Below are 889 nucleotides of genomic sequence, written 5' to 3'. Positions count from 1 at the left end.
CCGGGTTACATCATGTAACGATAACATGTGTGCTAAAAATGGGACGATCTACACACTCTGACTCATACTCATTTACGACAAAATCGTAACGAGTACGAGTGACCTCAAAATTGTATGAAAAGCGGACGATCGGACGACATGCTGGATTATTAATATATTATAACAAGCGCCACTTGATTGGCTTGGTATTTTTGTGCGATAGGCCTACCATACAGATCATCAGATTAAATCATTAGATTTAATTAGGAGAGGCCTTAATTTTTATCTATCCTCTTTGCCACCACAGCCCGCAGGTAAAGAAATAGCCTACCTGGCGCTGTCAGACAGACGGCCCGATGACCTCAAGGAAAGCGGGCGCCCATCGTGGGACTTTATTTTGTGATGAGTTCAAGTCTTCGTGACTGGTACTTCACAAACTCAAACTCTGCTCGGCGAGCCAATAGAATTTGGATCCCTGATTTCAGAATCACATCAGATTTTGTCTACGACGTTTCCTTGTATGTTGAGATTTTATAATGGTCAGTTGAAAAAGTCCCAAGTCCAGCCCTATGACGTCACACGTCTGGTGACAACCCACTGACGGGGCACTCCTTTGAACCGAGCAGCGGTTTTCGGCGAGTAGGAATCAAAAGTTCATGCCTTTAAAAAATAATTTAATAGGCCGCCACCGATCCCGCAGATCGGCGCAGAGAGTAGGCCGTGTCTCTGTGCGCTTGTGTAGATATAGTATAGAGTCTGGATTCCTAAATTCCTCTATAATGCGTGTGATCTAACTTACGGCGCCTAGTGGTTATGTGACAGAAATCGGCCGCCTTTGTGTTCTCACACTAATCATCAACTACTACAACAATTTATCGTTGGGTATATAACCGCTCTCTCTCTCTCTCTC

Source organism: Aplysia californica, unplaced genomic scaffold (assembly GCF_000002075.1).
Source record: "Aplysia californica isolate F4 #8 unplaced genomic scaffold, AplCal3.0 scaffold00036, whole genome shotgun sequence".
In the NCBI taxonomy this organism is placed as follows: domain Eukaryota; kingdom Metazoa; phylum Mollusca; class Gastropoda; order Aplysiida; family Aplysiidae; genus Aplysia; species Aplysia californica.
Note: the sequence above shows the minus strand (reverse complement) of the source record.